Below are 14,532 nucleotides of genomic sequence, written 5' to 3'. Positions count from 1 at the left end.
TTTCTGCAAAATTAAGTCTTTTTCTCCTTACACATCATATCCAGGGCAGACACACGCCACATTGGATCATGTTTCAAGCTTTACCATGTAGAGAGTGCAGACATAAGGAAATGCAGTGGGAGCCAAAGCCACCCTGTTTAACACACTCCAAGATTCTGTCAATCAGAATGAGGCACATGAACACAGCAGTAAAAGCTCATCTAATGCCAAATGGAAGTCAAACCTCAATAGTGAATCAGATGTGTGATAAAGAAAAAACTATTGGGTGATGTGGAAATTTTAAAAAAGCTGTATCAGTATCACGTGAACAATTAATGAGACTCTAGAAACCAGTAAATCTGTAATCGTCATCACTTTGAAATATGTTAACAGACTATCTGCTACAGTAAATACACAAAGGTCAGTTAAGTTACTTGTCCTGACATCTAAAAAATATCTATGAAACTTCACAAATAAAACAAACCCTTGTGTAATTTGGGAAAAGGTGTCTGTTTGTCCAACAAATTATTTAGCAGTTAGCATGGGACCACCTGGAATGCATCTGCACTACCTCCCTCTCCTTGCTCCAGCAAGCCCATCCCAGCTCCCAGCACTGCAATCCAAGGTTTGAATCCTGGGCTCCCTGCAATGCTGAGTATAGTTTAAACCAGGCACAGTGACACACAATTTCTGCTATCCTAAAGAATCTGTTCCAAGCATGTCATGCATATAGTAGCACAATTAGAGGCAAGAGGGGAAAGCTTGGCTTTTTACTTTCCAATTTAGGAGAATGGATTTTTCTGGATTATAGGATTTTTGTTTCCTATGCCTTATTTAGTATCCTTACGACTGCATAGCAACTCTTAAGGAAATGATCCAACAGATGTATGGAATTCCATTTTCCCCTTTAAACTTTTTGTTGGGGGCTGTGGATTTGGAATCAAATTAGCACATGCTTTTTGTTCTGCAGTGTCTCTGTGAACACTTTGCTTCTCATTTCCAGTGGTAGAAGTCTATTCTATTCAAAACCAAAATATTTGGAATGGTTTTCCACTCTTCTACCTTCAACCAGCTCATTATTCTATTCTCCAACAAACATGAGGTAACATTCAGTCAATGGGAGGCAACCTCTGGATTTCTAATCAGTGAAGGAAAAGGAAAAGAATCTTGGGAATGAGAACACAGAATATTTTCCTGCTCTGGAAGGGGTCTGAAATGCATGATCCAGATGAATTGCAAAGGCAGGAAAAGGTTAAACAGAGAAGGATCTTCTTGCCAACAAATGACATTGAGGGTTAAACCTACTCCAATCAATCAAAAATGTTATCAATGTGTGTTTAAGCAAGGGAATATTTACATAACTTCATAAAGCAAAGAGGCCTGGGAGAGCAGGGGGAAATGTTAGAGTAAAACCATGGGAAAGACTCACCAGACCATGTGGCAAGAGCAGAGGTTTGAAAAGGAAATAAATCTGATTATCACCGAATTTCAGCCTTTGCATCGATTTGAACGCAAAGGGAAGAGGCAGGAGCAGCTCTGTTAGCAAATCCAGGATGGACCTGAAGACATGAACATATACCTGGAGAGAAGTGCATTTTGCACTGACTGCCTTCAGGAGAAACAATTCAAAAAAGGTTAAAACAGTTGGAGATGGTGACTCACAAGCACCAGATGCAGGATCTTCATGGTCACCACGAGCAAGTATTTCACCTGACAGCAGCTCTAACAGTCAATAGTGCTCACTCAAGTCACAAATAAGTCTCCTAGATTTAGTATAATTCTTTTTCTCATTTTTTTAAAAATGAAGACAAATTTTCACGCAAGTTAAACTACATGAGGTCATAGCAATCTTTTCACCTTCCAAGCCCCTCCGTGCCCTTTGCATCTTCAGTCACTACTAAAATCATACCAGGATGTAACAGTCTGCTTCCCAGGGCTGCTGCTGGCACAGTGCACTTCCAATTCTTCCTTAACACAGAGCTGCAAACACCTGGAATGAAAAACAGCAATAAAGTATCAGAAAAAGAGTGGCAGTGCCTTAATTTAGCTCTGGCACACATTGCAACTTTGGAAGCAGGGCCCTGTCAGTTCCCAATCCACTTCAAGGCACAAGTCTTGTCCACATACAGTGAAATTCTGGGGTTGTAGCTGCACAGGAAGGCCAAGAGGGCATTCAGGAATCATCAGATATGTGAAATAATTAGCTTGATATGGGGTTTCTAACAAGGGCCTGGAAAATGTTTTCAAAGTCTGGTTGCAGCACTAAAACATATCTGCGTGTTTTTCCAGAAACAATGGGAAAAGTCTGGGGGATGAAGAGTTAGCACAAAAGCAGTTAATTTCAGAAGCACAGCCCCTTGCAGCTGCCTTGAGGAGTTTTTAAAAAATAAATAAATAGGAAGATGGATGGTTTGCTGTATCAAGGCAGCCTTCCAGCAGGTCCTTACCTCCTGCCCAAAAGCATCATGCCTCATTTTGCTACCAATGCTATTCATGAGCTGTTATCTGACCCTACATAACTACCTTTAAATGCATCACAGAAGAGAATAAAAGAGCAAGGCCCTCCTTGAAGCCAAGTTTACTCTGCTATGTATCCAGCAGCTGCTGAAAATGGAAAGGTTCTTCAATTTATCAAACAGAGTTGGAGCACAGGAATCACATTAGAGCACTTCTCACATGAGATAGAAGGGCCGAGGCCTGTTATTGTCCTAGTTAAAATATATCCTCCTAAAAGTAAAATCCCATTGCAAAATATTTTAAAAGCCCATTGTAGAGGCACTGAAGGGCAATAGGCTTACCAAGGGAGATTTTCAAGCTTGGGAAATTTCATGGAGCAGACCATTTCCTTATGGAATTATAATGAAAGATCAACCCTTAATGCTTTTCCACACTTTAATGTCTCTTTGGAAGTGAAACAGTCCAAACTCCTTGATGAACCACAGTCAGAAGCAAAGGTGAGGGCAGGAAAAATAGAGCAGTTTCAAGTTCATGCTTTGATTAACACTGACAGAGAAGAAATCTGTTTTGTTCCAGACTCGGTGCCAGAGGATAGAAATTTCTCAGTGCCTCATTTCCCTGAGCTCCTACACGAGGATAGCTCAGCACAAATGGCCAGAGCTTTGTGCTGCACTCCATCACCTTGTGGGTGGAAGATGTGAGGTGAGGCAAACACTAAGCAGTAACACCATTAAAGTCAGGGACAATACAGGCAGGGAAAAAACTTCAGAGTTTAACACTGACAGAAAGTTTATAAAATTCCTTCTCTGCTGCGTGTGCTGGCATCAGGGGGCTGATGAAGGACAGGCTAAGAGTACAAAGTAGAAGATTTTGTTGTTTTTGTTGTTTCTTAAAGCACTTTGAGAGTTGCTTTGGAGACTAAATGTTGTCTTGTATTCCAGCAAAGACAACTTCCTGTAAGTGATTCATTACTTCTAATCCACAACCCATTATAGAGCAGCACACTGTCAGATTCTTGATTTCTCTGGGGACACCAGTACAATGTGAAAAGGTTAATGGGAGGTACAGGCATTCATACCAATCACAGCAGCAGGCAGCTGAATTCATCTTACTGGAAAACTATGTTATTTTCATTTACTCAGAGGAGGTGCAGGTTTCTTTGAGATTGTCTTCAGACTAAGACACATTGCAAGGATGCCATGAAGGCTATAATCTCGATTCAAGCAAAGATAAATCACTTGAGCCACATTCTAGTCCTTGTCTCAGGCCCCTGATGCTACTCTTGGTTACTAGAACAGCTCTGCAGCACTATACTAAGGCAGGGCTTGATTTCCAGGCTAATTCTTCCTGAGGAAAACAATTTCTACCCCTAATGACTAGGGATATGGACTCCTCCTCTGGGGAAAGGAGAGGGAAAAGGGGTCAGGTGCTCAGGCTATATTCCTGCAATTCAGATGTTCTGCACTACAGCTTACCTTGAGCATATCACTTGGCTTTGTACTGTACACTTCCACGCAGAGATGGTGTATGAGGGCACAGCCCATCAATAATAGCAAACACTTGTCTTGTCCCCCATCCAGGAACTTGAAGCACTGTGTGAAGAACTTAAGAGCCATTGCAAACCTTTGGGACAGCACTAAGTAACCACCCAGAGCAACCAATGCAAGTTCAGAAAGGTATTTCCCTTAACCATTAGGCCATTAGTTCTACTTAGGAGAGAGGAGCAGAGAGAAAAATAATTGAGTTCTGTTAGCTTAATGGAAATTCAAAACATCTGAGGCAAGAAAATAAAAATCATCCATAAGTGGTTGTTTCCCTCTTTGTAGAAGAGGAGAAATAAGAAGTGTAGCTGAAATGAATTGGAATAAGATCACTAAAAAAGTGTGGGCTTTGCATTTACTGTTTCCTAAAACACTTCTAAGTGAGGTCCTGCAACAAGATCTCTTTCTCACCAAGGGGCCTCCCATTAGAACCCACACGAGAGTCCTGGGATACAGGAACAGCATCATCTTCATTTTCAAATGGAGAATAAAGGCAAGCTCAGGCTCAGTGGTGTCCCCAAGGTCACTGCTGGGGACTGATAACTGAGCCCAGGTTTCAAGTCACAAGCTACTGAGTTTGCACTGCTTTTGTTCTTCCTCACTCTACTTTGCCAAAAGCCCTGTGTCACTGAGAACTGCCTCCTTGGTTTACCTATCGACTCATGAAGAAGAAAAGAATCCATAAATTATTCTGAAGGTGACAGGATAAGAAGCACCCTCCCACCTCCATGTGGCTGTTCTCACCTGACACAGCACATGCCTTGGCTCCCATAAGGAACAGCAAAACCAGGCTCACAAAAATCTGGTTAGATTATGAGGAAGTAAGCCTGGAGACAACACCAAAGCCTACATCAACTTCTTTTCAGCCTTTCATTAAGCTTCTAAAACATGTTGATCTCAACCTTCCACACGACTTGATCAAAACCCTGACTAACAGACTGCTTTGATTGCATACTGCATGGAGCCACATCATACCCAGATAACCCAACAGTTTTATCAGGAGGCACTTGTGTCCTACAGAGCTTTAATGATTTGTCTGGAACTTAATTCCATTCTTTGTCCATAACTTTCCATATAATCCACCACACTGGATGTTTAGTAGTCTAAAACACAAGAAATATTTTTAGCACTTAGCTCAAGACCTCTAAAGCCATTTTCCTGGTTTCTACACACATTCTCATACCTGAACTAGGACAAATCTGCCTAAACTGCCAGCACATAAGTAAAGTGTGTTTTAATTGCTCATTGCAAACACACACCCAGACACAGACACTCTAGAGTAAAATGCTCCATTTCTTAATTTTTAAACTTTAAAGGGTGAGCAGGCCACTCAAAGGTTTATGCATGAACAAAGCCATGCAAACATGAGGCTTTGGGCATCATTGTGGATAGGACAAAATTCCATAAACTTTCTCTTGCTTACTGTCATACACAATCAAACAGATACGCAATATTCTGAGTTGGAAAGGACCCACAAAGATCAAGGCTGGAGGGCCTACCACTGTCTAAACTGCAACCTTTGCCTTGAGGAAATATTCAAACACAGTTTTAAATAGCCTTTCTTAGCATTCTACTTTTCCCACCCTGATCATTGCCAGGCACAAGAGGGTTTTTTCCTCCATGGATTACTGGCCCTACTGTTAAAAGATAGGACACTGCCAGTAGTTTAAACTTCTCACCTCCATCAGATTTTTGAAGAGTTGGCTATATGACAGAATATTTTTATTCTTCCTAACCTAGCTGTTTGCCTGGGAATAAACTATAACTTCAGGAGAAATGTCCACGGTATTGTTCCTCTAAAAAACCTCTGTGCCTCTGCATCTTCCATTTGGTGGAGTTTTTGTCCACATTTTCAAGATTAAAACAATTAATATAGCACACCAACAGTTTCCAGTGGTGGCAATGACAGCAGAGCTGTAGGTAAACCAGAGCCAGGTTAGGGTCCAGGAACACAGGAACAAGTGACATCCTGATGCAAACTGCACTTCTGTTTACTGAAAGGTGTTCCCCCTCCCCAGTAATAACTTTCATGTAGTTATTATTCAGGTGTTCACAAAGGAAAACCTGGTTTTCTTGACCCTATCGACAGCATTTTTAATGCTAATTTTTTCAGATTAGAGGATGAATTCAAAGTCAGGGGCTGTGAGTCCTTTTCAAGATCCACTATTAGGCTACTATGAAACCTCAAGCCTCTTTTTCCAGGAGTGATACGGTTAGAACAGAATTTATTCTTCATAAAAGTGCCTTGATGCAAATCCCTACCCAAGAACTAATAGTAAGCCCTAAACCCTAAAGTATAGATTAGAATTGGTTTTGCTGGGTTCATGTAACTCCTGCCACATATCCTGATCCCTCACCAGACCAAAAACCAGAGTGGTTTTTTGGCATTTAGATGTTACTGGATAATCCCATTTGCAGGGGGAACCACAGACTGCCTGATGTTAAATTTCATTCCCTCCCTCCTCCTTGTATATCCTGAGCTCCTCATTTTGTTGTATCTATTTCCAGTCAGTGGTCTGACTGACTTTTCTGAGCTTTCTGCAACACCACTTGCTTGACCATATCCCAGGTAAACAAACTCCTAAAAATAAAATTGCTATTCCATTCCAGGTCTGGAGACCATTGGTCAGAACAGCCAACACCCAAATGCAAGCATGGAGTTAAGAAGGAATGAGATATCACAACTGAGCCAGTCAAATCATCTTCCTGGAAGGAGAAAAGAGAAATATCCAGACGTCAATATCCCCTTGGATGGGTGAAACTGAGGTTAGAGAACGTTAAAGTTTAGTCACACGACTTGTCCAAACAGGGCAAATCTTGCTCCTGTCTAACTGCACAACTCTGGACTGGTAAGAGGGAGGAAAAGGGGAGAAATTCCTGCCCTGATCCCTCCAACACCTTTAAAGCCCTAAGGCACTACAGTGGCAGGACTTGCAGCACCTGTGAGCTGCAGGAAAAGGTGGTGCCATCCCATCTGTGCCATGGCACTCGGCAAATCAGCACGTTTAACTTGGCATCCAAACTACCAAACAGCAGCAGATGCATTTTATTCTGTTAATGGCTAACCTGTTTCCTTCCTGGTGTTCTATTATTTGCTGAAGACAGCTGCAGACACAAATTGCCTTTTTGCCTTCAGCCAAAATCAATAAATATTTATGGCTAATTAGGACTTTTCTCTCGGGGTTGTGAGCATTCACCTGGCTGAACAAGAGGCAACGTCATAGATCCCAGGAACAGGGAGCAGCTGCTGCGCCTCTAACCAGAGGGGGAAACCAGGAAACACCAACTGCACAGCAACCCCAGCCTCCACCTGCACCAGGATGTACATCCCAGCATAGCAGGGATATAGAAAACTGCTGTACAGCAGCTTAATATCAACTCACCACAAGTTATCCTGCTGAGTGCAGTGGCAGAGAAGGATGAATGCCTGCTTTTTGTCAGGCCCCCAGCCTCAGCCACTGGAGGAATTTTAGCTAAACCACGTTACACCACGCTCAGTAGCAAATGTTCCAAAAATAGCCATAGTACTAGTCAAAGGGGAAGTGAAAAGACGAATAATGTAAACGCTGACTTGCTGAAATCCATTCCTATAGTTCCAGTAGTCCCAGGGATTTTGAAAGCAGGATGAACCTTACGGAAAGCGGGCCATCTAGTGGCACTGCTCGGGGATTGCGGCACAGGGAGAGGCCTCCACAGACGCTCCTCCATCAGGACTGTGACGAACCAGAGGAACAAAAACAACTGCGCATGAGAGTCCTCCAAAATCCTGACACGGGATACAATTTTACCACAGGATCTCACGCAACGATTTCCCTCTCTCAATAACTAAAAAAACTAATACCACCACGTGATCAGACAGGTGTTCCACCTGATGGGTTTCTCTTTTCTAACACTCTTGTTCTTTGCTTCCCTTTCTCTCTCAAAACCAGTCAAAAATTATGCATTATGCATCCTGCTGCACCTGAATTATGGATTCACACTTGAAAAAATGATGGTTTTTCCATTTTCTTTAATAAGTTAAAGGGGAGAGCTCTAGTACTGGGGAAAAGAGAAAGGTTTGTTTACCTACACATCCTAATATTTGATCCCAGAATAGTTTTGCTTACTAAGCAGCTCTAAGCAGATCCCCCACCAAGCTCTGCTTTCTGCAGCATCACACTGTGAGCAGGTTTCTGTAAGTAAAATTTTCTATAGTAATAGATAATCACATGCCAAGAGTTTGTCTTTAACACAGGAAAGCTCAGTGCTGAGCTGGAAATGAATCCAGTACAGATGCAGTAGGATTAATAGGGGAAAAAAATTAAAAGGTCCTGGTTTGGGTTTTTTAAGGGGTTTTTTTTTTTTCCATCAAACCTTATGAAGACTTTGCACTTGATTTTGGGTTATGTGTTACACATTAAGGAAATAGTTCATGCCCCAAAAACTGCATATTAATCCTACAGTTGTAAGGAGAAAATAGTAAAGCCTGTCATTTACTCAGTAGAGACTGCAACCAAAACCATCACAATTCATAAAAGCATTTCATGCCCTCCTCTGTACTAGCACTGAATAACACTTCATTGCTTTTTAGTGTTCAAATAATTCCCCTCAAAGGAAAGCTGAAAGGGGAAAGATTTTACAACAGTGAGATGTCTCTACAGTCAAGGCAGATTTTGGTCAAGCAAACTGGTTTTTTTAAATTTGATATTCATAAATGACATCAAGCAAAGAGCTTTCAAATGGTGAATGAGAAATCCAGCCATGCCTTGACTATGCTCAAAGGACCAGACTAAAGTGGAAGTACCAGATTAAAAAAAAAAAAAAAAAGGGGGTTTTAATTTAATTTCTGTTTAAATTAATATTGCACAGTTCCACAACTATGCATTTCTTTTAAAAGTTAAATTATTTCTACAGAAGCTCCCAGGTGATACTTGGTTTCTCAGAGCTGCAGGCTGAGACAAGCAAGCCGATGAGTTGGTTACACCTCTTCTCACATCAGAGGTCAGCCCTGTCACAAGCATTTGTTGATGCTTGATGTCTTTTATTCCTAAAATGTTGTCACCTTTGTATTTTCCATTGAGCCTGCTGTTACTTAGAGAACTGGTGGCAGAAACAGGAGTTTGAAAAGGAAACTTGTTTGGGGGCTTAGGGCTACAAGTAAAGGCCACCAACTTGCCATCACAAAGGGACCTTTGTGGGTTCATTGAGCAAGTTTCCTCACGGCACTCCCAGTAACCAGCCACCCACAGGGCAAAATAAACTCATTTTCCATAAGCAGATTCACCTGCCTTCCATGCCACAACAGGACAAGAGGGATAAGTGCTCTTTTCCCTGAGCTGAAGGGCAAATTTCAAGCTTTATTAGCTGGCACTGTAACACCCTTTCTAGCAGTTTGGGGTTTCTAACCTGCACTAAAGTGGCAGGTAAGAGTACATGCAGGAGTAGCTTTGAGTCCATTTGTATTCAGCTCCAGGAACCCAAAATTTTGGCTTCAGCCACCAAGGGCCTTGAGGCAGGTTTTGAGAGGCACATAAACTCCCCACAGGTGGTCCCCACCAGAGGCTTGCATTGTATCCCTGCTCAGAACCACTTCATGCCTCTGTTTCCCCACCTGAGGAATTAGGGTAACATGGCTTTGCCAAAAACCAGCAGCCAGGAGAGGACAAGCAGTGCACAGGCAGGCCAGGTGCAGCACATGTCCCTCCCAGGTTTTTTGAGCCATGGACAAGTTGATTGAATTCAGTCAAGTTTGAATGAGTTATGTGAATACAGGGCTGGGATAGAACAGCAATGAATCATTTTTTCCTCCATGCTTATTCTTTACACAATAAAGTATTGCAGACCTCTAATTCCTCTGCTAAACATCCATAATTTTCTGACAGCTGACGAGTCTTCAGGGGTTTCATAAGTGAATCAGGGCAACAGACACAGACAAGTCCATTAAAGCAGGCTTCACTAAAGCAGAGTTGTAAAATTTATAGACTTCTATTTTAACACAGAAGTGGTTTACACCACTTCAAGTACTGGCAACTTACCATGTCACTCTTAACAAAATCATTTCATTAGGGGCTTATGAAAAGACCACAAAGATATACTGTGTATTTTCCACGATTTTAAAGTGAAAGAGGGCACATCACCCCAAGAAAAGGTACACCTCCATCCAGCAAAAGAGTGCTAAGCTGTGTTCACAGGACAGAGAAAAACCCCTATGGAGACACCAAAACCCCTATGGAAGTGCTGGGGAGATTTGACAAAGCAGGAGAGGCCTCATCAAGTACTGCTTTGTAAAATCTCACTATTTTCCTAGGAACTATTCGGCTGAAGAAGACAAAAAAAAGCCCCTCATGCACATTTCCCTTCCCTCTCTAAGGAGGGCCATACTCTGCTCTTTCCTACGCAACAACCCAAGCGTAGCAGAACACATAAACATGTCACCTGCTGCTCCTGGATCTCCTCTGCCCTGGGCCCCTCCATCCTTACCTGCTTCTCTTCACAGACACCCACCAAGCTGCTCCAGAAGGCATCACTACTGCCCAGGTCAGCAGCCAAGACCTGGGATATCGCTTCCCAGCCCTCCCCCCTCTCCAGAAAACCCACAGCTCCCTCTGCCAGTGCTCTTAACCTCTGTTTCCACCCTCACCTGCAAGTAAACGAGCCGGATCCCCTCTCTATAGGCCACACCTGTGTTTTGTTCTGCTCCTCCTCCACCTCCAGCCCATCCTCACTCCCCACAGGGCTCCCTCTGGCCGTCAGAATCTCCTAGGGCTCACAGAAGCAGCCCTAGGCTATCCCAAAGAGTCAGCGCCACTGCCATAACGTGAAGATCTGAGAGTTTTCGGGAGGGTTTTCTCAATTTCAGGACGGGAATATCAAGTTTACATGCCACGTCTGATGTTACCTGGCATTCACGTCGTGTAGAAAGGACTGCTTTGAGTACATCAATCACCCCAAAGGAAAACAACTGAGGGAAAGTATACACCAGTGGTCCTTTCTCCAAGCAGAGTAGTTAAACTTGTCTGCAGCAATCAATCAAGGCTCCAGCAAAACCAGTTCTACCAAAGACAGGTGATCTTTTCGAAAGAACAGATTCCTCTGAAAACTTCATTAACATGCGTGAAGACGGAGAGTTGCCTCTTGACTGTCAAATCCTTAATGCAGCATACATTTTAATAAGCCAGCACACACCACTTCCCAGGTGTTAAATAGGTGTGAGTGTGCACTGGTGATTGCAGCAGACTTGCAGTGAATTCAGCTTTTAAAGATATTAAATCTTACTGGGAAAGCAGAAGGACCATTTCCTACCACAGAGATTAAGTAAAGCCTTGTGTACAAAGGCTGGAATGAAAATTAATTTTTCTCTATCAACTGCTTTCTTCAGCAAGCAGGGACTTGTCCTTTAGCCATTTTTGCAGAGTGCTGTTTCTGTCAACACAGAATCAGAAAAAGTACAAAATTAAATTCTAAAAAAAGCACCCATAAAGACAGAACTAATAAACTAAGCAGACTGAGGATGTACATTTTATCCCTGATCATTAAAAAAAATGATCCAGGAGATGTAAAATATCATTTTAAGACCATTGCTATTGACATGATCTGTTCTGAAGATGTTTATTTTTCTGAAATCAAAAACAGGATATGCATTTTCAGAGAGAAGTCACCTGAAGCACATGCTGCTGAATTTCACTGGAAGTCACACTGAAAACATGTAACATTCGGATTTGTGAGGCTTTCCATAAACAATTCCTCCAATAATTATCTAGATTTCTCACGGAACTGATGAATACTCCAATTTTTGTAACTGCATTAAGTAATATATTCCCCATTCTCTAAATTTTCAGCCATTACCATGTGGTAAAATACCAAAGTAGTAGTAGTAGTAATAATAGTAATAATTTTATTCTGCAAGTCCAAACCAGATGGACCATCATCTTCCATACTGAAAGCTTTGTCAGCTGAGATGTGCCCATACACCTGAATAGAAAACCTGTTTGACTGAAGTCCCCTCAAGGCACCTCAAAACAGATCTTAAATGACTGTCAGAATTTTGACAGCCCTTCACAGAGGTGGATTTTCAAAGTGAAATTTGAGACATGTAGCAACATTTGAAAGAAAGCAGAACAATAGAGAGGTTCTCAGGAATGCCAAAAAATTAAAGGTACTGAGCAGGTCCTGCACAGCTGTGGCTGTGAGTGGAGCTCTGCTACCTGTCACTGTGAAAATACACCAGATTAATCATCAGAAAAAGAAACAGATTGCTGTGTTTGGTTTAGAGTATTTGTAAATACCCAAATTAGGACATTTCTGGAATAATGCTTCAATCCTCACTGGGAACTATTCTGGTCCCCTGAGCCTTTGTGTCTTTTAATCTACAGATGGCAAAAGAGGTGACAGCTTGGTTAGTGCCTCTTCATAAGAGCACAGCATTATTCCCTCTAGTGCACGGTCTAATTTTCAACATACAGAGATGGAGGTTTGTGTGTCTTCCCTGGGAGATAATTTCTTGTGTTAACACACCTTGTTGTCAAGTACTATGTCCTGCTTTTATTGTTACTAATCCCTATCTGTACTCTCTTATGCCCAGTTACAGATCATGCTAAATAAATCATCTTTTTCCTCAGAGTTAATATCTCTCAAGTATTTGCAGATGATTTAGTTACCCTATAGCTGCCAGCTAACAAAAGCATACATATTTAGCTGTTTCATGCTTTCCTTCTGGATTTCCCAAAAGCTTTTCACGGCTCTTATCGGAATTCCCTCTGGTGTTGCCGACAATGGACCAGTAATGAGGTGTCCCAGCACCTCAGTTCTGAACAGAAGGGACACCTTGCCCCCTCCCAGGACAGGACACCTGTGCCTGTGCACTTCAGCAACCCGCAGGGCTCAGGAATAATTTACTACTAATGATTCCATCTTGTATTTCTCTCACCCTGCAGCTTGTTTGTATCTTCCCAGGATGATTCATCTGGCTAATCTTTTAGAGCCTTTGGCTTACTTCTGCCTCTCATCACTGATTAAACAAAATGATATACACCTTCTGTTGAGAGGCTGGACACTGGGAATTTAGAAACTTCCTAGAAGATCTCTGGATAGTGGACAGGCTCTTTGCACAAGGGGTAGCCTGCCCTCCTTCCTGAGCAAAAGGATCAATCAAAGGATTGGCAGCAACCATCTCTGGGAAAACAAAGCACCTATAACACCAGCACAGAAGAGCTGGATGGATATCCATCCACCTTCCTGCCCTGTGACCATACCAGCAGAGGAGAAAGTGCTGCCTCCACAGCTGTGCCCTAAAACACTTATCAAGAAATGGAAAATTGTTTGAATGCAGCAGATGTTTGATACCACTTGGGTATGTGATGCCAAACAACTCCCCTGCTTGTCCTTCCAAATTACACTGCAGATGACAGCACTGAAACATGGAGCTTACTTAGAAGGAGCACTTGTCTTGGGAGTCTGGGGTATTTATTCCTACACTGCAAGTATTTGTGAAATGAGAACATTTGAGATGCAGTACTCGTACCAAAACAAGACAAAGCAAAGAGATTATAATCCTCCAACCTCCAAACATTTCACTGAGTAGCCCCTACAAACTTTTCTGCTGCAGTGTTGGTGTAAAATGCTTATATGTCAGAGAAAAAAGGTAACTCAGCCTGTGCTCTGTCAGTCATGCTTGTAAAGAGTCATTTCAAAAATCAGATTCTCTCTGCTCCATGCAATACAATAAGCATGAAGGGCTTCTGCAAATCAAGTTATTAGAAGTGCCCCAAACATTCCCAAGATTTTAAACACTTCAGGGCTACTTATCTGTGAAGTCACCTGGATCTAAAGGTAATCTCTTGGTGCTCATACAGAATATGCGTCACAGTTTTATGGCTATTTATATTAATTGAGCAAAACCATTAGTCACCTCCTTCCTAATCACTGATGTGAGGCCAAAATCATTCCCAACACTTTCGCAGAGGAAGAACAAGAAAACCATATAGATGAGAGTGCACAACAATTTCAAAAGCTTGCAATAAAAAGCCGTAGTGAGACAGCTGGAAGAAGGGCCAGAGCAGTGCCAACCCCCCTGGAGGAGGGCCTCTCCTACTTGATTTTAACCTTACCCCTGCACCATTAGCAGATTCTTCCCCGATGCCAAGTCACCCAGCAGTGAGCAGAAGAGAGCTCAGATGACTGCAGCAAGAGCTGGAGAGCTGGAACATCCTATGCTCCCTCTAACAGTGCCCTCGTGCTCACAGCACGCTGCCTTCTAACGGAGCAAGGCACAGCAGGAGTGAAGAAGGCAGACCGTGTATTGAGAGGCACTTGTTGAATTAGCAGCAACCTGCCCTGTAAAAATACACCCTCCAGCAACACTGGAAGCCTGGCAGCATGCAGCCACACTGCCCCAACAGCTGCCATCTAAATGTGGCCTAAAGAAGAACCCCTAAACGCCATGCTTTTAAACAAGAAAGTATTAAAATAACAACTTCTTGCCGAGCTCACTGCACAGCTTTTAGCACTTATTCTTAGCATCTTCACAAGTCCATCTTCTGAGGACAAACCCATGTCTGTCTGTCTTCTGCCATGGTGC

Source organism: Corvus moneduloides, chromosome 5 (assembly GCF_009650955.1).
Source record: "Corvus moneduloides isolate bCorMon1 chromosome 5, bCorMon1.pri, whole genome shotgun sequence".
Taxonomy (NCBI): Eukaryota; Metazoa; Chordata; class Aves; order Passeriformes; family Corvidae; genus Corvus; species Corvus moneduloides.
The sequence above is the reverse complement of the archived record's forward strand: the minus strand, read 5'-3'. Positions refer to the sequence as shown.